This window comes from Triticum dicoccoides, chromosome 5B, assembly GCF_002162155.2.
Source record: "Triticum dicoccoides isolate Atlit2015 ecotype Zavitan chromosome 5B, WEW_v2.0, whole genome shotgun sequence".
Taxonomy (NCBI): domain Eukaryota; kingdom Viridiplantae; phylum Streptophyta; class Magnoliopsida; order Poales; family Poaceae; genus Triticum; species Triticum dicoccoides.
In genome coordinates this window covers 352848312-352871343 of record NC_041389.1, presented here as the reverse complement: position 1 = coordinate 352871343, position 23032 = coordinate 352848312, and positions in this window count along the sequence as shown.

Below are 23032 nucleotides of genomic sequence, written 5' to 3'. Positions count from 1 at the left end.
CTTATCCAGAGTTGGATAAGTCAGCTTTGCTTGTAGCCCAAGTAAAGTTGTCGCGTGTGTTTGAAATCTGACCGTTGGAACACGTGTCAGTTCCTTAGTGACCCAGGGTCATTTCGGACAAATCAGGTCGGGTTGCCTTGTGGCTATAAATAGCCCACCCCCTACACCATAAATTGGTGGTTGCTCAGAGTTAGTATATGGCTTTTGTCGTTTGAGAGCAACCCACCTCGAAGCATTTGAGAGAGCCAGAAATCCTTGCGAGGACAAAGCCCTTGAGCAGCTGATAAAGAGCAAGGAAGAAGCAGAAATCTTCAACAACTTGCCTCTCTTTGATGTGGCCGTTCTCCATAACTTCATTGATGAATGGTTCGACACACCAAATCTCAGCTTTGAAGATTTGCAGCTTCCTATTGGCCTCAGCGTCGCTTTCAATGGCGCCATTGCTTCTGAGCTAGCTCTTGCTTAGCGCATCGTTGAGCTAAAGAACAAAATTGATTATGAGAAGGCTCAATTCAAGAAGCATGTGGCGAAGCTTAGTGTTCAAGACGTCAAAAACTTCAAGGTCATGCTGCATGAGCTTAAAGAAGCTTTTCTGAAGAAGCTCCAAGAAGCTCAAGGCTCTCGTGAGCGCATGAAGAGTTTGGCTGATAAGTGTGTGCTTGCCTACAATGAGGCTGAGAAGCGCAAGTCACTTTGCCGTCCTGGCATTGACCCTAGGATGGCAGCAAAGAAAAAGAAGAAGCTCCCTGCTGACCAGCCTGCACCTTCAAGCCAAGAAGCCCCTCGCATTATCTTCCCGAGCATCATGACTGGCTCAAAGCCAAAGGTCACCACAACCGCTTCAGAACAGAAGAAGACGAGGGCTGCCGAGGCTGAAGCCAGAAAAAGGAAGAACACTAAAGCCTCTGATGCCGCTCCCTCCAAGAAGAAGCGCAAGACCAAGAAGAGTCAGGCTGCTCCCACAGAGCCCCTCGTTGTTGAACCCATCTTAGTGGTTCGTCCTGCATCTGCATCCCAAGAACTTCGCATGACTGTTCATGAGCCTGCTTCCACAGAGGCTCCTGAAGCTGAAGATATACTAGGAGCTGAACCCACCGCTGCTGAAGACATTGATCATCATGACACTGTTGAAGATGATGAAGTTCTTCCTCAGATCGAATATAATGTGGTATCATCGCATGTTCGTACGAACAGCGAAATCATCAGCATTGGTCGTCCTCTGACGCCAATTGCTTAGGATGCATCATGGGCTGATCACCCACAGCAACAAGACTCCCCTAGTACTCCCCAACAACAACAAACCACACCGTCCGTCCAAGTTGAAGAGGATGAGGACCTTCCCACTCCATCTCCAAAAGTGTCGCCTGTACTACAAAGGCTTCGCAAAGGACCAAGGCCTCAAGTCTCTCTTCTGAGCGTTCCAGAAGGAGAAGTGCACTGTCAACCTGTTGCACGTCAAGTGTTCTCTGAAGCCACTCCAACTGTGAATGTCTCTGTGTCTGAAGCACAAGCTGCTGAAGACAATCTGGCTGCATCAGCCGATGAGGAACATCAAGAAGAACATGTCCAAACTCCCCCCATGCCCGAAGAAACATTTCATGAAGTGAACGTGTCTGTGCCTGACCCTCCAGCTCCTCAAGTGGAGGCTGAACATCCTGAAGCTGCCACAACCAATGCAAGTGAAGCCAATGACATTGTCATGGCTAATGTGGAGCTTGAACCAACCAGTGTGCCTGAAGCTAATGAGGCCACTGCACCTGAAGCTAATGAGGCAACTGCTCCTGAAGCACCTGTTGTGCAGCCTGAAGCCTCAGTTGCTGCCACTGCTCCTGTTCCGCCACCACGGCTCTATACAATCGAGCAAGCATACAACCATGGCGAGCTAATCACAGTAAGATGGCCCGTTCTGGTCCCTCCGCCTAATGTCTCTGGTCCTCAATTTGACTATGACATTGAGCATAGGCCTCTGGTCCAGAAGCCCAAGCCAAGACTGCCAAGGTTTCCAGGTACTGCAAACTCACCAGGGTCTTTCAATGCAAATGGCTTCAAGAGCCACAACACATTCTTTGACAGCTCGAAGAACCCCTACACGAAGCCAAGAATATCATCAGATTGGTTCTGGAGTCATCAGCAGCGAAGCTATTACTCCTGTGTTCTATATGATCAAGGGCGCATTTTCCCTCATATGCGTCTCGACACTGAAGCCATTACTGGACTGCCCTTCTTAGAAGAAGCACTTGACTGCTTTCGTGATGCTGGGCTGCTCAGTTTTGTCACGGATAAAGAACACTGGAATGAAGAGCTATTGCTTCAATTCTATGCTACTCTGCATATTCGCGGCTACAACAGAGATATCAAGACATGGATTCTAGAGTGGATGACAGGAAATGTTCATCATGAAGCCAAAGCTCTCGACATCATTGAGCTTACAGGCCTATCCACTCCCGGAGAACTCTATGAACCTGGTTGTCAAAATCACCGCAATGCTTTGGAAAGCATCTTCCATAAGCCTGAACCCAATATGAGTCAGATGTTGAGCATGATGAAGCCTTTGCCACGTGATGTTGAATATCCAACAGAGTTCTTTGTTGAAGACCTTGAGTATCTGTCACGCACCATATATCACATCATCAGGCGAACTCTATGGCCTATCAAAGGACATTCATCAGCAGCAAAGCTTGAAGGAGCTATGAAGACTTTGGTCTTCTACATTCTCAATGGCATCAGCTTCAATGTGCAAGACTTCTTCATCAGGCAACTGGCTGCATCTGGATCTGATCTGTTTGGTCTGAAGTTTTATGCTCCATGGGTCATGCGCCTCATCAAGCGACACTCATTTGTCAACTATCAACCTTCTGCTCGCAATCATGTGATTTTTCTACCAGAGGTTGATATGACAGTTGAAGCTATATACCCTGAACCTGCCAAGAAGCCTCTTTGTCTTCAGAATGCCGAGCACCAAAGCTTCACTCAACCCATTGAAGGTGTTCAAGCAGCAACACGAATCTATCCATTGGCTGGAAATACTCGTCTGCCTCATCGAGCACATACTGAAGCCACTGAAAGCACCATTGCCCAAAGGCCTCGGAAGCATTCTCGCGTTCTCAACGACCAAGAACTTCTTGTAGCCCTTCATCAGAAATAGGATAAACATCACTTTTGGCTCAAAAGACAGATGCAAAGCCTCTTGGTGGATGTCAATCGCATTCGTAACCTTCCCACCAAGAATGCCTTTGTTGCTCATGAAACTTGTCGGCGATCATGAAAGAGCCTGACCCTACTTAGTGCTGAAGTAGATCTTCAAGACGATGGCTTCAATGAATGATTCCAGTTTGACTCCACTCCTCCACGGACTGCTGTCCTACGTCGTACTCCATCTCTTGAAGACTCTGAATATTCTTCCTCCGCGGCAACTATCAATGCCAGAGTGATCGATGACGAAGATGATGCTACTTCACCACCTCCTACTTCTGCACGCATCGACACTGCACCAAGTTCGTCTGCATCGCCAAACGACAACGACAACCCTGCTGCTTCAATTACTCCTCATGAGGACGAGTAGATGCTCTATGTCTTCAAACCTTTTTGGTCATTACTGACAAAAGGGAGAGAAGCGTATGAGTTTGATAGTCTTCAAGCGGGTTCATATGGGCGGTTGCATTATATTTTTGCCTCGTGCTTACAACTCTTGCTTTTTTAAAACATTGGTTCTTTGAGTTGTAACACCTAAATGTGATGGTCATCTGCTACTTATTTGCTTTACTGTGATGCGATGATAAATTCCGCATGTGCGATGATAAACTCCGCACTTAGATCATCCTGCAGACGTGCATTTTTCATTATGAATTATCATTTCATGCATGATGAATTATCTTCATAAGTTGAAGTGGATCTCCACAAGTACAACCTGCCATGTGCATTTGCATTCAAAAAGCAAAATTACTTATATGCACATCTTCAGGGGGAGCCCTTGCTACTTATGAAGACAATTTCGTACCCTTTACAATTTCACATACTTTATCCCCGTTGAAAACTTCAACCAGTTTGTCATCAATCACCAAAAAGGGGGAGATTGTAAGTGCATCTAGTGCCACCCCTAGTTGGTTTTGGAGTATTGACGACAAAGTTGGTTGAGGGACTAATGCGTTTGTGAGAATTGTAGGATAACGCAGGTAGTGTCCCTCATTGATTCGGTTTACGTACCGGAGATGACCCCTAAAAATGTATGAAGACATTGAAGACAATGGTGGTGTGTGAAGAGGTTCACATTGAAGACTATGACATGAGAAGACATTGATTGAAGACTATGGAGCGCAAAGACTGAGTTGTTTCGTTGTTTCCTCTTCTTCTGTGTTGAGTCATAGGAACCACCGTACTGTTAAGTGGGGTCCAAGTGAACTAAGTCAGAGTGACTGAAGTGATGCTCAACCCAAATCCTATGTCTTCGAGCGAAGACAATGAGAGCAAATCTTATCCAGAATTGGATAAGTCATCTTTGCTTGTAGCCCAAGTAAAGTTGTCGTGTGTGTTTGAAATCTGACTGTTGGAACACGTGTCAGTTCCTTAGTGACCCAGGGTCATTTCGGACAAATCAGGTCGGGTTGCCTTGTGGCTATAAATAGCCCACCCCCTACACCATAAATTGGTGGCTACTCAGAGTTAGTATACGGCTTTTGTCGTTTGAGAGCAACCCACCTCGAAGCATTTGAGAGAGAGAAATCCTTGCGAGGACAAAGCCCAAACACCCAGAGCCAAGGAGTGTTAGGCAACACTAAAGTCTTTCTGTCTGTGTGACTTGAAGACTTATTACACTTGAGGACTATGCATCCTCCAGCCGGTTAGGCGTCGCGTTCTGAGCATCCAAGAGACATTGTGGATTGTCGGGTGAACGAAGTCTGTGAAGGTTTGGAAGTCTACCTTGAAGACTTACCAGAGTGATTGGGCGAGGACTAAGTGACCTTAGCTCAAGGGGAATAAGGTGAAGACACGGTCTTCTGAGTTGAATCTCAGCCTCCCCAACCAGACGTACACTTGTCACAGCAACTGGAACTGGTTCAACAAATCCTGTGTCTTCAACAAGTGACTGGTTCTATCTCTTCCCTCCTTTACCTTGAGTTTGTCTTCATGAAGTCGTTGCTTATCTGTCTTATCTGATTGACTTCATTGCTTGACTACTATTGTTGATTGGCTTCATACTATCTTCCATCCTGATCCTACTACCTAGCTACTATTAGTCTTCGTACGTTAACGCTATTGCATACTTGACTATGGCTTGCTTGTTGTAGTTTATCTTCCGCTGCATATCAATTAGGTTATTTCTATTGTTTGTCTTCGAAACTTCCACGTTTTGAAGACTTTGATAAAAAATCGCCTATTCACCCCCCTCTTCTAGTCGATAACTAGCACTTTCACTCACAATCACAAAAGATTTCCAAGATAGTGTATTTGCATGTGAAAGTTCTCTTCCTTCTACTAATCATTTGTGAATTGCTTGTATGACCAATATTGTGATTGTCAAGCCTCAAAAGATTTCACTTTCTAAACCCAATGTGAAGCTACCACTAGGCATGATATGATTTTATAATTTCAGCTTCATGATATTCAATTCGTTCAACAATTTACTCATATGGTATAAGTGAAGCACGAGAGTAAATGACAAACTACTCCAAAAAGATATAAGTGAAGATCAAGCGAGTAGTTATGTAAATGGGTAGCTATTTGAGGACTCTCTTTTTAAAAAAACTTTCATGTATAAGTATTTTATTAAAACAACAAGAAAAACAAAACAAAATGACATTCCAAGAATAGCACACATCATGTGAAGAAGCAAAAACTTAGGCTCAACCGATACTAACCAATAATTGTTGAAGAAGAAAGGTGGGATGCCTACCGGGGCAACCCCAATCTTAGATGCTTGAGACTTATTGAAATATAAATTTGGGATGCCTTGGGCATCCCCAAGCTTGAGCTTTTGTGTCTCCTTAATTCCTCTCATATCACGGTTTCCCTAAATCTCAAAAACTTCATCCACACAAAACTCAACAAGAACTCGTGAGATATGTTAGTATAAATCAATGCAAAACCTTATCATTCTCTACTGTAGAAAATCACTAAATTTATTATTCAACATTTCATAGTAAATGCCTCTGCATATTTAATACTCCTATCCTCAAATAGAATCATTAAACAAGCAAACATATGCAAACAATGCAAACATAACAGCAATCTGCGAAAACAGTACAGTCTGTAAAGAATGCAATATTCATAATACTTCCCTAACTCCAAAAATTCTCAAAAAATCACCACACTTTAGAAAATTTATCATAGCTTGCTGTGCAAAAAGTTTCAACCTTTTATCACATTATGACTTTTCTCGGGAATTTTTGCAACAGCGATAAACTTTCCGTTTTCAAACAACAACAAGTATACTTGCAAAATAAGCATGGCAAAGGCTATCATTGCCACTTTTATTGAAATAAAAGATGCAAAACATTATTATAAATAACAGCAATCCAATCCTAACAAAATAAATTGACGCTCCAAGAAAAACACATATCATGTGACGAATGAAAATATAGCTCCAAGTGAGGTTACCGATAATGTTGGAGACGAAAGAGGGGATGCCTTCCGGGGCATCCCCAAGCTTAGTTGCCTGGATCTTCCTTGGATATTAACTTGGGGTGCCTTGGTAATCCCCAAGCTTAGGTTTTTTTCACTCCTTATTCTCCTCATATTGACATCTCACCCAAAACATGAAAACTTCAATCACACAAAACTTAACGGAACTTTGTGAGATAGGTTAGTATGATAAAGAGCAAACCATTTCACTTTGGTACTGTCAAATACAGTATTCATAATTGTTTCCACACAATGACTACTGTAGCATATCTTTTCCACAATTTATATTGAGCAATATAAGCCATAGAAACAAGGAAACAAGCAAACTATGCATTGAAAACAGAATCTGTCAAAAACAGAACAGTCTGTAGTAATCTGTACTCAAACCATACTTCTGCTACTCCAAAAATTATGAAAAAATAGGAACACGTGAGAAATTTGTATATTAGGCTTCTGCAAAAAGAATCAACTCAAAATCTCTCTTCTGTTAAAAATGAGAGTTGTTTTCGTGAGGGGAAAAGTTTCTGTTTTTCAGCAAGATCAAATCAACTATCACCCAACATGATCCCAAAGGCTCAGTTGGAACTTTATTGAAACAAAGACAATAAAACATGATTACTACAGTAGCGTAATCATGTTAACACACAAAAACAGTAGGTAAAAGTATTGGGTTGTTTCCCAACAAGCGCTTTTGTTTAATGCCTTTTAGCTAGGCATGATGAGTTCAATGATGCTTGCATAAAGGATAAAGATTGAAACATAACAAGAGCATCACGAATCATAAGTTCCTCTCTCATAATAATTTTCAGTAGCATCATGAATAGATTCATCCATATAACCATAACATAAAGCATTCTTTTCATGATCCAAAAGCATAGAAGATTTATCACTCTTTATGGCATACATGTCATCATAATAATCATCATAAGTAGCAACTTTGTTCTCATCATGATCAATTGAAACCTCTTCCAAAATAGTGGATGTATCACTAAATAAATTCATGACCTCTCAAAATCCACTTTCATAAATATTGTATTAAGATTCAACACCCTCCAAAATAGTGGGATCACTACTACCTAGAGTTGAGACTCTTCCAAACCCACTTTCATCATTGTAGTCATCGTAAATAGGAGGCATGCTATCATCATAAAAAAATTTCTTACCAAAAGTAGAAGGAATCAAAGAATCATATTCATTATGCAAAGCATCACCAAGCTTGGGACAAGCATTATTTTCAGCAAATAAATCTTCAAACATTTCATACTCATCAAACATAGCATCCCCAAGCTTGTGGTTTTGCATATCATCGTAATCATTCTTATCAATAGCATGAATGGCACCAATAGTATAGCAAACATTATTATCATGTTCTTCCAAGCAATAGTATAGCAAACATTATTATCATAATCATTATTATCATGAATGCCAACAAGATTTTCAAGATCATAAAAGACATCATTGTCTTCCCATGCAGAATCATCACAACAAGTAGTAGGCATCACAAAATCATACTCAATCTCATCATCCTCCATCAACATATTTGATTCACTTTCATGAGGCACAATGGTGATAGGAGCAATATTACTTGGGAGAGTTACCTTTTTACCTCTACTTTTTCTTATTTTCTTTTTCTTCTTCACCACCTCATGTGTGGGTTTAATCATTTTTTTCGAGCATCTTATTGAAGAGATTGATTGGATAGGAAGCTCCTCCTCGTTACCTGATTCATCATAATAAACACTAGGAGGGTATTGGGAAATATTTCCCTTTCATTAGTACTCTCTTCATGCTCTATTTGTTTTCTTGTCTTTAGATAGTTGGCAATATAAGGATTCTCAATGCAATTTACCGCACAAAACATATAAATTTCCTCTAGATCAAAATCAAGAATTCTATTGAGATTAAATTTTGGAATACCCTTAGTTATACGTTTCATTTCTTCATACCCAAAAAGAAGATTAAGCTCTTTATGATGCTCGAGGGTAATCAAGTTGTCACAATTTTTGGACATGATTTTATCATGAAACAAATAGCATTGGAGATTTAAATGACCACGTTCATTGCAAAGTTCACAAGGATGGCAAAAAATATTTAATCTTTCAGCACAATCATCTATCCTCTCTTGCAACTTTTTTGTTTCTAAATATTTATGCTTCTTACAAAATCTATCTTCCCTTTTTGGTGTGTGTGTGCACTCCCAATTTATTCCGCAAAAATTGACATTCTTATAGGAGACATCATTATCATGGCTAGTGCAATCATCATTAGCATTTTGGATATTCAAAGAATTCATACTAACAACATTGCAATCATGCTCATCATTCAAATAGTTTGTGCCAAACATTTTACTGACCTCTTCTTCTCACAATTGAGCACAATTTTCCAAACCATCATTTTCAAGAAATATATTATAAAGATGATCAATAATATGATGCAACCTCAATTCCATTTTTTATGTACTTTTCTTTTATAAACCAAACCAGTGATAAAACAAGAAACTAAAAGATTCAATTGCAAGATCTAAAGATATACCTTCAAGCACTCACCTCCCCGGCAACGGCGCTAGAAAAGAGCTTGATGTCTACTACACAACTTTATTCTTGTAGACTCGTGTTGGGCCTCCAAGCACAGAGTTTTGTAGGACAGTAGCAATTTTCCCTCAAGTGGATAACCTAAGGTTTATCAATCTGTGGGAGGTATAGGATTAAGATACTCTCTCTCGAGCAACCCTACAATCAAATACAAGAAATATCTTGTGTGCCCAACACACCCAATACAATGGCAAATTGTATAGGTGCAATAGTTCAGTGAAGAGATGGTGATAAAAGTGTAGTATGGATAGTAGATATTAGTTTTTGTAATGCGAACAATAAAAAATAGCAAGGTAGTAAATAGTAAATGGAGCACAAACGGTATTGCAATGATGGAAAATGAGGCCTAGGGTGCATACTTTCTGATCGTATAGTTCATACTAAAATAACAGCAAGCTATTCTTTCTGATCGATCTAATCAAGATTTCGTACTAAAATAACACCATATGGTGCATATCAACCAACTCTAATGTCACCTAGATACCCCATTGTCACCGCGAGTACCCGTGAGTTAATTAGACAATATGTATCAAACAATTTCAGATTCATAATACTCAATCCACACAAAGAACTACAAGGAGACCCTAAAGTTTCTATCGGAGAAAAGATAATAAAAACGTGCATCAACCCCTATGCATAGATTACCCCAAAGTCACCTCGGGAATCCGCAAGTTGAGTGCCATAACATATATCAAGTGAATCAAAATAATACCCCATTGTCACCATGGGTATTCATACGCAAGACATATATCATGTGTTCTCAGATCTGAACATTCAATCTGACAAGACAAAACTTCAAAGGGTAAAGACTCAATTCATCACAACAAGTGTACAGAGGGGAGAAACATCATATGATCCATCTATGTTAACAAAGACCATGATATATCAAGATCATGACATCTCAAGATCACACGAGAGAGATTAAACACATAGCTACTGGTACAAACCATAAGCCCCAAGGGTGGACTACTCCCTCCTCATCGTGGTGGCCGTCGGGATGATGAAGATGGCCACCGGTGATTATTCTCCCCCTCTGGCAAGATGCCAGAACGGGGTCCCAATTGGTTTTTGGTGGCTACATAGGCTTGCGGCGGTGGAACTTCCGATCCAGGGTTATTCTGATGGTTTCTCTGTTTATAGGAATTTTTGACGTCGGTCTCACGTCCAGATGGACCTCGAGGTGAGCACGATACACCGAGGCGAGCATGGGGGCCCAGGCGCACCCTGGTGGGTTGTGCCCTCCTCGTGGCTCTTCTGGACCTCCCACGAAGCTTCGAGGGTCTCTTTTGTTCCAAAAAAATCGTCAAAAAGTTTCAGCTCATTTGGACAACTTTCATTTCTGCACAAAAAACAACACCACGGTAGTTCTACTGAAAACAGCGTCAGTCCGGGTTAGTTCCATGCAAATCATACCAAAACAATATTAAATTATTGTAAACATGGCATGAATACTTAATAAATTATAGATACGTTGGAGATGTATCACCTACATACTCAGTGGCGCCTGGCAACTTATTCCGATGGATCACCTCTTCTTGTATGTATACAGGGCCCTGCTGATGTTACTAAGGAAGAATTTGTTGTCTCCCATGGTCGCACTCTCCGTACCTATCCCGACATCCGTTACAGGGTATTCGGGATGGATACTAGTCTGCTAGCGCCAGCATCTTTCTGAATGGTTCCGTATTCATAGTCTTGGAGAAACTCAATCTTCCTTGGACAAAACTATCCACTGATGGTGAAAAGCGATCCAGCTGCTATTGGCACAATGTTACAACCATTTATGAGAAGGAATTGTATATATACCTTGGACATTGCTATGGTTCCCTACCCTGGCTATCACAATATGTGTCCTGCTATAGGCCGCTTCAGCCTGGATGATGAGTCCTGCATTGGTCTCGAGATTGACGATAGCTGGCCCTTCCCAGAGAATCAGTTATGGTTCAAAGCAAGCGTTTCCAATGTCGAGGATTGGTTGAGCTGAAGTTCATTTCATTGCTTGTTATTTGTTGTGTGATAAAAAAATTAGTATTTACTAGAATGTTTTGTTGGAAATAATCTATAATCCAACATGTATCCTTGTTGTCATTGTGTGTTGATGACTTGTTGTATGTAATGAATGGTACATTTGCATATGCATGTGATAAACTCAATTTACGAATGGTTTTTGAGTCACTTCTTGGAGTGTGAGTACCGTAGTAGTATAGCCGACGTCTGGTTATATGAAGTTGCCACATCACATAGAGCCAACCTAGTAGTAGCATGCTAGTACAATAGTTAGTCCTAGTAGTATTATACCATCAACTAGAGCATGGTGTTGCACGGAGGCCAAGAAATATGGTGATAGCGTGAGGTGGGCTTGTACACTATGTATGATGTAGGCACAAGGCTTACCATATTTCCTAATCCTCCGGTCTAAATGTGGAGAAGATTTGGTCGAGTTCTTCCTCCTTCTGCCGACACATGGGACATCCAACATCCAGGTCATGTCATGCAAGAAAATGGAGTGCCAGTTGAAGCCATGTGATGTGCATCTTGGGTTAAACTGTAAATAGAATCTTACTCTTGAGTAACTCCAAAAGCAGCCACCAAAGATCTTTATTGGATTTGTTTTTCATCACCAGCACGTCGAGGTGAAAGATGTGCGGGTTCAGTGGGTCGTCTTGCATTTTCACTGACATGTGGGACCGCATGTGAGCAAACAGACGATGGGCACAATCTGTGCGCTGCTGGCTGGCTGAGAAGAGAGAGAGAGTAGGGTTGAGGACGGACTCTAGGAATTTTCGTGACAATGTGAGTAAAACTAGTGGTGTACCGTACTCCTAGAGAGATAATATGTTTGCTCTACGTAACCAGCACCTCGATATAGTGGGATGGAACGGGCCATAACTAGCATTCACGTCTAGCAGTGCAGCACACGCCACCCACATGAGTCCCATCTGACACCAATTTGCTTGGAGTCCATGCTACAACTATCTCTTCTCCCTCCCGTTTTCTCTAACTCGGCCATCGCACGGTGGGTAAGGTGGGGGTTTCCCGATAGTCGGTTTCCTCAACTGCAGTCCCACTCGTAAGTGAAAATGCAACACAACACGCATTCCCCCTTGAGCGGCGTGCCGGACAAACCGTGTGGGGGTGCGACGCGAACACGGCAGGCTTTTCCTTTTGAACTTGTAACTTTTAAAATTGGTTCTGCTCCATGGCGCGACCGATAGATAGAAATAACGATTTTCCTAGTGTAAGTTTGGTTCTGGCGCTATTCATGCATGGAGTGCGTACGAAAATTATGAAGTTGATGCGAAAGGTAAGATAATTACTAGTACAATATACTACTACATGGAATTGACGGAAAGATAAAGATACATACAGATCCATCAACAACATCCTCACGCCCTAGTGTGTCGGGTCACCAACCGACGTGTGAGGAGCAGCGGTGTTGGCGGTGAGTTCAACGTGCTTCTGAAAATGCTGTCCAAGGTTTCCCCACGGTCCAAGAAGCCAGCGTCCTATCATCCTCCTCTTGCACGTACTAGTCCTTATGGATGATTTGCGCGTAGATGTGGGTAATTATGTCGATGGTGTTTTGTTGCGCCAGGCGCTGCGCGGCGAGCGCGACTTCGAGGTGGACACTCTCCGGCGCGACGGCGGGCAGTCGCAGGGCCACCAATGTGTCGAAGAGGTTGTCACCATAGAGGCCGTGGAGGGTGGCGGGCATCACAGAGCCTGGGCGCGTGGGTTGGAGGCGTATGTCAAGGTCGTCTGCGAGCTTCTTGACGACGGTGAACTTGTCGAGGAAGCCGACGAGGACCTCATCGAACAAGGAGATGAAGTTATCGTCCAAGAGGCCTCTTACCCTGGCGGCCTCAAGCACGACCTGGAGACATTCCTTGGTGCTCGGACGCAGGCCGGCGTCGTGGACCATCTGGCATAGTCGGTTGATGCTCGCGCTCATCGCCTCCATGGGTCTAGATTCTAGTCAACTGATCTTGCGATTGGAGTGATCACTCTTGCCCTTGGTTAGGGTGCATAGGTGCGTAGGATTTCGTAGATTGGACTGGCGGGGGAGCCTTTGTATGATAAGTGTAGACTGCGCTGCATTCACGTGTGTGTTGGCCATCAACTCCTCGGCCCTCTATCCGTGCCGGTGCAGTATAGTCATCTCACCGAGACCAAGTTGGGGCAAAATGAAAGAACTTTGATGTTTACTGGTTTATTGGTCCCCTTTGCATTTTGCGCCAAGTTTTGACCTTTGATTTAACTAATAAAATGTTACTGCATGTATCCAAAAATAATATCATTGAAACTATGTTCAAATACAAATCCAATGATACAATTTTTGGTGACATGCATTATTATTATTTTAGTTAAATCTATGGTCAAAATTTAGCACAAAATACTAAGGGGACCAATAAACCAGGACGGAGGTAGGAGTAGTATTTTGTAATTAATGCCATTGCATAAAGAGAATAGAGCATTGCATGTTGTGCTAAGTAGTCTCAAGTCACTGAATGCATACGCACCCCATGTCTCCTATTGGGTGATTTCTTTTTTCATGGCAAAAACCAGGGAACGAGGTGGGTAATTAATGCACCACGCCTAAACGTTTTGGCATTCTTTGGTTTTCGTAACGCAACTAATGCACCAGTACGGAGGGAGTACAATAGTAGTCTTTGATTGCATTTTTTTGTTGGTAGCTTACCAAGCTGAACGCTCGGTGAGTACAATGGTAGTCTGATTGATGAGACTTCATATTTGAGCCATCTACCGGAAGGGAGAGTGTATAATATCATCAGGAACTACGTTCAAAACCAAATAAACCAATACTCCATGTATTTATTTATAGAGGGGGTAGTATATTTTTTGTGACATGCATTACTAGATATTGCTAGTCAAATACTAAATCCAGACGGGCGTGGTAGTACTACTAAATCCAGACGGTGGTGCTAGACTAGTAGTAGTACTACCAATGTAGTACTACTACCTCCTTTCCGGTTTACAAGACTTATCTCAAAATTTTCATTTTCCCGTTTTATAAGTCTCATTTCTATTGCTTTCCACCGCACCCTCAGATATTGAGGTACATTAAATCACTACATGCAAGGATTAAAAGAAAAATCACCAATGCATGTAAAGTTCTTAGTTATTTATTGGTCACTCATGCATGCATTGCAATTAATGTATTGGTAAACACAATTGTTTGAGGAAAACGAACACATTAATTGAGTACTTTTGCAAACTATCAAAATTATTCCACCACTCATCATCTACCTTGGTTGGTGAGATTTTTGAGTTGTGACCTATAAACTGGAAAGGATAGAGTAGTATTGTACTACCCTTTGGTCAAATTACTCCCCACAGTGAAGTGACAAGACCCTGCGCCAGAGATGAAACCTGGGTGTAGGCACCGTGTTCGGCATACCAAAGGCAGCCTCACAGTGTGCAATCACTATCATCATGGCTGTAGAGCTAGCCTACTTACAACTAGTCGTGTTTGACATAATTTCCCGTGCGTTGCCACGAGTATCTCTACTCTTTTCTTATACGAGTAAGATGCCTGTGCATTGCACAGAACACCAAGATTGGGGGTGGACGGCGCCCAGCGGCCATCATGCCAATTGTTCAATGGCCTTCTAGATGTGGTGGGGAAGAGATAAGTCTAATTGTGAGAGACATGAAGTTGTTTGAAATAGGGAACAAGTGCGGGCATCTTTTTGCAAAACTGCAGCGGTTTGCTTTGTATGCGTCCGATCTAGATCCGACGGCTATTGGTGAAAGATGGCAGGCACACCATCATCGCCAACTCAAGGTTTCTATAGGAGTAGTATAGAGAATAGAGAAACTCTTATTGAAAAACTGAGTTGTTGATGATGGTGTGCCTGCCATCCTACAATATAGAATGTCTGATCTATATCTGACGGATAGAAAGCAAACTATGGCAATTTTGCAAAGAGATACGAGTACCCCTCTCCACATTTGCAGATAAGACCTTCCCTCGTTCATCTTCGTCTCCCACAAGATAAACAGCTCGCATAAATGCATCTTAATGGTCCGTGCAACGCATGGTCCTCTTGCTGGTAATAATAAATATTGTACTCGGGTAATGGGTATATCGTTGTCGCACCTATGCACACGAACATTTATCATAACATACTACCTCGTGATGGATACGCGTACTATTACAAGTTTCAAACTGATATTACAAAGGCTAGGAGTAATGTTGCACCTACGAAGACTTTGGGTGGATGCAACATTATCGTACAAACTAAAATCTGCCGCCCTGACAAGTCACTAATGGGCAAATAAATTTTTGAGTCTCTAGCGACTTGATGTTTCAAAAATAAATTCTGCTTCTGTGGAGACTTTGTCATTTAGGATTAGACGCTTGCGGTGATCAGCACGCCATTCATTGTTGCGCCAGAGAACGCCAAACCTCTTTACCTTGAGCACATTTGCCTCCAGAACAAAGAACCTGGCCAATTTAATCTCAGATCTGCTGCCTTGGTAGTTGATCAAATCAATTTTTGTAAGATGGAGATCAAGGCATTCGATGAGATTGTTATAGTGCAGCACATTTTTCACTTTCGGGTCTTTATTTATCTGCAAAAGAAGAGAACATATAAGAGCAGCTGGCTATATAAGATTGCCGTGTCATCAAGAGGTACCAATATCATTCGCTCATACGATAGGGTTGACTATAGGGTTGGCTCTAAGGCTAGTGATATTTTTTCACTCTCTCTCTCTCTGTCTCTCTCTTTCTCTTTCCTCTCATTTACCAGGAGCACTTGAAGAGCTTGGGCATTTGTTGCCTTCCACTATGTGGTCCGATGTCTGCTAGAACTACGTCAGTATTTCCCCAAAGAGGAAGGGATATGCAGTATAGAGATGGTAGGTATTTCCCTTAGTGATGAGACCAAGGTTATTGAACCAGTATGAGAACCTCCTAACACCACGTAAAAAGCACCTGCACACTAATAACAAATACTCGCAACCTAGTGTGTTAAAATGGTTTTCAATCCCTTTCGGGTACGACACCTCAAGATAGGCAAATAACGTGAGATAAAAGTGGTAGATAGGATAAATATATCGCGGAACAAATAAATTGCAGCAAGATATTTTTGTATTTTTGGTTTAATAGGTCTAAAAATAAAAGCAAAGGAAAATAGATCGCAAAGGCAAATATGATGGAAAGAGACCCCCGGGCCGTAGGTTTCACTAGTGGCTTCTCTCGAGAAAAATAGCAAACGATGGGAAAACAATTACTGTTGGGCAATTGATTGAACTTCAAATAATCATGACGATATCCAGGCAATGATCATTATATAGGCATCACGTCCAAGATTAGTAGACCAACTCCTGCCTGCATCTACTATTAGTACTCCACACATCGACCACTATCCAGCATGCATCTAATGTATTAAGTTAATGGAAAAACGGAGTAATGCAATAAGAATGATGACATGATGTAGACAAGATCTATTTATGTAGAAATAGACCCCATCTTGTTATCCTTAATAGCAACGATACATATGTGTCATTTCCCTTTCCGTCACTGGGATCAAGCATCGTAAGATCGAACCCATCACAAAGCACCTCTTCTCATTGCAAGATAAATAGATCAAGTTGGCCAAACAAAACCCAAATATCGAAGAAGAAATACGAGGCTATAATCAATCATGCATATAAGAGATCAAAGAAGACTCAAATAACTTTCATGGATAAAAACATAGATCTGATCATAAACTCAAAGTTCATCGGATCCCGACAAACACACCGCAAAAAGACTTACATCATATGGATCTCCAAGAGACCATTGTATTGATAATCAAGAGAGAGAGTGAAAGAACATGCGGTGCCCCCATGTTTGGTTTTGGTAATTGATGACAATCTTTATGGACTAATGGTTGTCTTGAGTTATATTTGAAGGATCTGTCCATAGGCTTTTCTTGAATTCCATGTGTTGGTTTCAAGGAGTTTAGGAGTTGACCAAGGTGTTATTAAGGAATTATCCAAAGATTGGTCTTGTGAGTGTTGAGCTTATTACAAGCATGTCTTGAAGAATAAGATTGTGTGATCATTCATGTCCACCTTCAAGACATCATCCAAATGAAGAGAGTTGGAAAGATTCAACACACAAAGCGCACAAGATGTACCGAGGGATCAAGTGATCCCATGGTATGGTAAGCATTGTCCATTACGCTTTGTGTGCTAACCCATGGTCTTCATGAGAGTTCTTTGTGGGGTTAGGTTGCGGTGTGCAAGTTCAAGTGATGCATCACGAAGAGATCAAGTGCTTGAAGCTTGCCGTCCATTGTGGTGACAATGGACTTGTGAAGATGAGCGGAAGAGAGGGTCACCCATAGTAGAGTATGGGGGAGCAATCAACTAGTCTTCATCCCGCCAACGCAATCAAGAAAGGTGGTCCAACTTGAGGGAGTCAAGATCGTCATCATCTAGCTCAAGTGGACCATGTGCAAGGCAAAGGTTTGCCCTTGATAGGTTTTCTATTTTACCGGTCTCATGGTAGTTGTGGAAGACCGGGTTATAGGATCGTTTGCCGTACTATCAAGGGGGCTCTCGATGAGTTGCTTGATCATATCGTTCATAGAGAGCTCAAACCATTGCATCCTTGCATCATCTTTATTGGTTCTTGTTTGGTTCTTCTCCTTGTGAGATTTGGAGCTTTTGATCATGTTCATGACAAGCTCGAGTTCATCGAAAACGGAGTTCACATGCATCTTCTATGATGTTTTCGATGTTGGAGGGTATGCCGGTTCTTCTCTGTTGGAGGTGTCACTCCTTTGTTCTTCGCTGTTTTGATGCTACTCGTTGTCTTGTTTCAAACAAGCTTGAGTTTGCTCAATTCGGAACTCATTTGCAGAAGTTATGGCAGTTCTGGTTTCCTTGGAGTATTCTTTGTTTTCGCGGTAGTGGCTTAAGGCTGGCGCCAGCGGTAGTACCACGGTCCACAGCGGTAGTACCGCCGAAGCACTCAAGCGGTAGTACCGCTCCCAGAGCGGTAGTACCGCTTGTGGTCTTCGGCCGTAGTACCGCAGTGGTTCCGGGCTACTACCGCCTCGATTCGAGACCGTTGTTTTTCGTGTCGGGTTTTACGGTACTAAGTGTGGTAGTAGTGGCGGTAGTACCGCGCCTACTCCCACGGTAGTACCGCTCTGGGGCCAGGGCCTTGACCTCCTCATAAGCGCGGCAGTACCGCTGGGTGAGAGCGGTAGTACCGCCCTTAGCGGTAGTACCGCCCTGCCCAAGCGGTAGTACCGCTCTGTGCGTGGCTGTTCAGTGGGGTAACGGTTGGATTGGTTCCCCCACTACTTAAAGGGGTCTTCTTCCCCAATGAATCTTATCCTTTGAGCTCGTGTTCTTCCCCCATTGTTGACCTTCTCCGAGCTTGCTAACTCTCAATCCCTCCATGGATTCTTGCTAGTTTTTGAGGGAAAAGAGAGAGGAGATCTAGATCCACATTTCCACCAATCACTTTCTCCTCTATGTGAGGGGAACCCCTTAGATCTAGATCTTGGAGTTCTTGGTGTTCTCCTTCTTGTTCTTCCTCTCATTTTCCTCCCTAGCATTAGTTGCTTTGGTGGGATTTGGGAGAGAAGGACTTGGGCACTCCCTGTGCCCTTGCTATTGCATTTGGTGCATCAGTTTGAGTTCTCCACGTGATACGTGGAAGTTACAAGTTGAGAAGCTTATTACTCTTGGGTGCTTAGTGCCCTTGAGCTTGTTCCTCTTGGGTGCTTGGGCGCCCTAGACGGTTGGTGGTGTTCGGAGCTCAATCATTGTGGTGTAAAGCTCCAGGCAAGCGTCGGGGTCTCCAATTAGGTTGTGGAGATCGCCCCGAGCAATTTGACGGGTACTGGTGACCGCCCCCAAGGGTTGCCAAAGTGTACGGGTCCGGTGACCGCCCCCAAGGGTCGCCATTTGTACGGGTTCGGTGACCGCCCTCAAGGGTCCCTTAGTGGAATCACGGCATCTTGCATTGTGCGAGGGCGTGAGGAGATTACGGTGGCCCTAGTGGCTTCTTGGGGAGCATTGTGCCTCCACACCGCTCCAAACGGAGATTAGCATCCGCAAGGGTGTGAACTTCAGGATACATCGTCGTCTCTGCGTGCCTCGGTTATCTCTTACCCGAGCCCCTTTACTTATGCACTTTACTTTGTGATAGCCATATTGTTCTTTGTCGTATATCTTGCTATCACATAGTTGCTTATGTTGCTTAGCATAAGTTGTTGGTGCACATAGGTGAGCCTAGTTGTTGTAGGTTTTGTGCTTGACAAATTAACTGCTAGGTTTATTCTGCATTTGTTCAAGCCTAAACCATAATTATTTTAAAGCGCCTATTCAGCCCCCCCCCCTCTAGGCGACATCCTCGATCTTTCAGAGAGGAAGCCATCTAGCTACTAACTACGGACCGTAGGTCTACAAAGAACTACTCACGCATCATCGGAGAGGCACCAATGGACTTGATGCACCCCTCTGAGATGGTGTCTAGATTGGATGTAGTGTTTCTGGACTCTGCGACGGTTGGAATTGATTTTCATTGACTCCCCTAGGGTTTCTGGAATATTGGGGTATTTATAGAGCAAAGAGGCGGTGCGAGAGGCCAACGAGGAGGGCACAACCCACCGGGGCGCGCCTGGGCCCCCAAGCGCGCCCTTGTGGGTTGTGCTCCCCTCAGGTGTGTTCCTAGTCCACTGGATGTCTTTTGGCCCAAAAAAATCAACAAAAAGTTTCGCTATGTTTGGACTCCATTTGGTATTGATTTCCTGCGATGTAAAAAAACATGCACAAAACAACAACTAGCACAGGGCACTATGTTAATAGGTTAGTACCAAGAAATGATATAACATGACTAAAATGATTGTAAAACATCCAAGAATGATAATATAACAGCATGGAACAATCAAAAATTATAGATACGTTGGAGACGTATCAGCATCTCCGAGCTTAATTCCTACTCGTCCTCGAGTAGGTAAATGATAAAAACAGAATTTTTGATGTGGAATGTTGCCTAACATGTTCATCACATAATCTTTTCTTTATAGCATGGACATTTGGACTTTTATATGGTTCAAAGCAATAGTCTAGTTTTGACATGAAGACTTTAATACTCAAGCATACCAACAAGCAACCATGTCTTTCAAAATATCAACACTAAAGCAAGTTATCCCTAGTCCATTATGCTCAACCATTGATCCATTCATGAAACACACTCGAATATTAGCTACACCCAATGCTCAAATACGATCATAGTGCCCCTTAGTTGGTGCTTTATAAGAGAAGATGGAGACTTAAATTTAAAATAAAAATTGCATAAGTAAAAGAAAGGCCCTTCGCGGAGGGAAGTAGGGATTTGTAGAGGTGCCAGAGCTGATAGCTTAAATTGAGAGATAAAAACATTTTGGGAGGCATACTTTTCCCACCAATGAAAACGACTTAGAGCTCCCAACACTTTCCATGCTAGATACACCATAGGCGGTTCCCAAACAGAAAATAAAGTTTATTCCTTTTTCCACCATTACTTTCACTTTCCATGGCTAACTGTATCCACAGGTGCCCTCCATACCAACACTTTCCAAGGAATTTATTATTGGACAACATAAAGTAAATTCATTTTTTCATTTCAGGACTGGGCATCCCTAATACCTTTGACGTACTCTTGTGCAATGACAAGTGAATCAACACTCATCGTGAGAATAACACATCTAGCATGGAAAATATTGGCCACCCCTCACCGCCTCGCGAGCGGTAGAGCTCACAAAAGATAAATTTATTTTGAAAATTAGAGATGGCACATGAAAATTTGCTTAGAACGGCATGGAAATACCGCATATAGGTAGATTAGATATAGTGGACTCATATGGCAAAACTGGTTCAAAGGGTTTTGGATGCACAAGTAGTGATCATACTTAGTGCAAAATGAAGGCTAGCAAAAAGATTGAGAAGCGACCAACCAAAAAGCAAAAAATCTCATACCCAAGCATGAAGCATAAGTAACACCGAATAACGCACCACAAGTAGGATATAAATTTCACTTCATAATTATTGACTTTCGTGCTTGCATAGGGAATCACAAACCTTAACATCAATATTCTTACTAAAGCACAATTACTCATCAACATGACACACATATCATATCGTCATATCTCAAAAGCATTACTAAGAATCAAGTTTATTTTTCCAATGATCTTTATGAAAGTTCTTATTATATCCTCCTTGGGTATCTATCCCTTTGGGACTATTTTCATATGTTGCTTTTGATAAGCTCAAACAAATTTAAGTGAAGAACATGAGCATAATATTTCTTTCTCTCAAAATAATCTAAGTGAAGCAAGAGAGAATTTCTTCAATTTTTTACTAAATCCCAAATAAATCTAAGTGAAGCATGAGATAATTTCTTCAAAAATAACAAAGCACACCGTGCTCAAAAAGATATAAGTGAAGTACTGGAGCAAATTCATGGCTCTAAAATTTTAAGTGAAGCATAGGAGCAATCATAGCATAATTTTTGGCACTCTCAAAAAGGTGTGTTCAGCAAGGATTCAAGACTTAAAACACAAATCAAAACAAGCAAAGACTCGTATCATACAAGACGCTCCAAGCAAAACCCATAATATGTGACGAATAAAAATATAGTTCCAAGTAAAATACTGATGGTTGTTAGAAGAAAGCGGGGATGCAACTCGGGGCATCCCCAAGCTTAGTTGGTTGCTACTTCTTTGAATATTATCTTGGGGTGCCTCGGGCATCCCCAAGCTTAGCTTGTTGCTAATCCTTATTCCTTCATCCATCGTAAGATCACCCAAAACTTGAAAAGTTCAATCACACAAAACTCAACAAAACCTTCGTGAGATCTGTTGGTATAAGAAAGCAAACCACTATTATAAGTACTGTTGCAAACCTATTCGTATTTTATTTTGCATTATATCTACTGTATTCCAACTTTTCTATGGCAAAATCTCATCAAACAAAACCATAGAATCATCAAAACAAGCACACAACGCAAAGAAAATAAAATCTGTCAAAAAACAGAACAGTCTGTAGCAATCTGACTACTTCCAATACTTCTGTAACTCCAAAAATTCTAAAAAATTAGGACAATGTGAATACTTAGTTTATTAATCTTCTGCAAAAAGAATCAACTTAAAATAACTCTTCTATTAAAAACGAAAAATAATTTCGTGAGCGCAAAAGTTTATGTTTTTCAGCAAGATCAAATCAACTTTCACCCAAATCATCCTAAAGGCTTTGCTTGGCACAAACACTAATTTAAACCACAAAAACACATCTAACCAAAGGTATAATTGTGCAATTACACAAGAAAAGAAAAGAAAAAGCAAAAAATTATTTTATTCGTTGGGTTGCCTCCCAACAAGCTCTTCCTTTATAGCCATTAAGATAGGCATGAGATTTCAATGATGCTCAAATGAAAGACAAGAATTGAAGCACAAAGAGAGAATCATAAAACATGTGACAAACACATTTAGGTCTAACATACTTCATATGTATAGGCATTTTGTAGGCAACCAAATTATCAAGACAAGAAACATCTAGCATATGCAAGGTAGAAGAAAAAGACAATAGCAATCTCAACATGACGAGAGATAAATTAGTAGAATGAAAATTTATACAACCATATTTTCCTATCTCAAAATAATTACATGTAGGGTCATACTCAAAATCAACAATATAGCTATCACATAACATATTCTCTACATGACCCACATGCATGCAAAGTTGACACTCTTCCAAAATAGTGGCACTACTGCATGATGTTGCTAACACGACACTACAATCAGAGACCATTC